Here is a 2,500-nt window from a genome sequence, read left to right on the forward strand (position 1 = left end):
CCAGGGTTTTGAGACCTTTTTTAATGTTTAATACCTATTCAGACTACTTGGAATAGTTGTTGAAGTCAATGAAATTCCATCTAAGAAACTATACAAGTGAATAAAGGCCTAATCTGGCAAAGCAATCGAGCTATAATAGCGTTTCTACAATTCTGGTAGTGCAAGAGTCTAATGTTTCTTCCGAGTTCAACTCTGATTTAGTTGTCAGACTGTGCTTTTCTGTAACTATAACAACCCAGGAGGAAGGACATTATCGACCATTCATTATCCGCAAGGCATGCGTTTACAAAAGGTCTGTGAAAAATCATAGTTAGTAGAGGGGACTGGTTATGAAACTCGGCAAACTTCAAAGGGTTAAACAATAGCGCGGTCTCTGATGTTGAATAGACCCGTCACGTGACTCTGACCGTGCACAAGTTCGGCACTCCGACGACTCGCTTATGACTCTGATAGTGATGTATTTCAATAACTCGCTTACGATTTGGAACACCGAGATGAACGCGATCAATAGAGAAAAAAGTATCTCTCTGACAGACTGATGGAGTGCGCACGTGGGTCATGCAGGGAGAACATGATACGCAAAGCGGAAAAGTCCTCAAAGGGAGTGATGCACTGAATACGTCAATCACATGAAACAATCAAAACAGCAGTAAAATGAGATGTTCGCCTTTATTGGACCCTTATTAGCCATAATTGGCCATTATTGTTAACAATGATCATTATTAAGTAATTACGACGAATTGTGTACGCGCAAATGTTCCGCAGTCCGCAGAACATTCACAATTCTGAAATTCGCTGTCGGTCAGTCTTGACATTTGTGTCGCTTTCGCTAATTCGTTGTAATAGTTTGTCGGTCGTCGCCAGTTCGTGGCTATCATGTCGCCGGTTCAAGGCCATGTCGCTTGTCGGAATTTACCCCTAACAGGGCCTCATCATTCGAGGTGGTTGGTGTGAAATCCACAACTAGTCGTAGAACGTTTACTCGCTATGCTGATTCGTGATTTTGCACCAAATGGTGACATCCGGTTGGCAAACTTCTCACAAAATACATCCCTTAAAAACTAGTGATACAACAGAATACTCAGCCACAAATGATGGAAGAGACCTATAATGGGCCAGTCATATCAAACGACGTAAAAACTGCCCTGAGAACCCCAATAGAAGACCTTGTACCTGACGTGTCCACGGGTCACCATCGTATAATTCAATAAAGATGTTTTGGTTTGTTTAGTAAGCGAACAACCGTGTCACCATGCTCCAAATCTAAATAACTCGTCTTACATGTATCAACATGAAATGAAAATAGGCAGTTTCACTTAAGTAAAATCAACACTTTCTTGTCCTTTAGTATTGCATTGTATATGCAACGGACACTTTGAAAAAAGTATCTGAAAAGTATGGTGACCCGTTATGGTGACCCGTTGAACAGTGACACCATCTGTACACTAGACTTCCGCCGATGGATAACTGTACAATTGGACTTAGGAACTGCATTGTCAAATGCGTCTAAAACAATACACGCGAAAGCTTTGCGTGTGGGAACAATGTCTCTGTTTGCTTGAATACAAGTAATAAGGTAAACTCGCCTCACATCTCGTGCGCTCAAACTCTCAACTTGTACTGCAACGGACATCATCCTCATCACAGACGCTAGATGCTTCGGCGTCTCTATCGATAAACTTCATCATAAACGTAGTCCGACATATCTGTGCAATTAACGCCGCCTCTTTTTTGGGAATAGTAACAACCTATGACCACCTTCTACTATAGCGCGAATTATTTGTTTTCAATTAACCCAAAGATGTATCTTTACCATATGACAAATGTTGAGATTTCACGCAATCGCTACTTCAACCCAAACGAGAACGTTGAAATCGTTATCTTTTTTTCTTTTAATTTTGAATTTGCACTCTTTTAAGAAAATAAGCGAACACTTATTTCCTGTAACGATTTTTCATTCGGCTTACAATCGTTCATTACTCCCAGTCGCTCTGATACGCCTACACATGTGTGATACGATTTCCCGCCATTGCAGCCACCCAGGACACACATATTAAGAATTCCTCTTTTACACAGTCCCAGACATAATTGTTGGGACACTTCTGCCTCTTCCTTCCCTCTCGATAAACAACATTGAGAGGGGCAGGGAACGCACTTGGAGGGAACAGAATGTGTTGACATGAAGTGTCCCAACTATTTATGTCTGAGACTGTAGCTATCACGCCACATCAAGGCAGACAACGTTTATAAAGTCTCTTTAAATTCCGTTTCAAACTTCTTTCGGTTCGAGTTTTAGTCAAGAAACGTTCTTGGCGGCGAAGCTGATATATAAAGAGGATAACGGTGAATCTAAACCTCGCTGGAAACGCTTTGAAACGACCCAAAATCACAACGCAAACTCAAGTAGCACACAGAATAGTCGAACTACGTCGTTCTTATTGAATTTCTTTCCTATACTTCGATCTTTTACGAAAGATCGCTACATTCCCATACAAACTCT

This window comes from Montipora capricornis, chromosome 8, assembly GCF_036669925.1.
Source record: "Montipora capricornis isolate CH-2021 chromosome 8, ASM3666992v2, whole genome shotgun sequence".
NCBI classification, from domain to species: Eukaryota; Metazoa; Cnidaria; class Anthozoa; order Scleractinia; family Acroporidae; genus Montipora; species Montipora capricornis.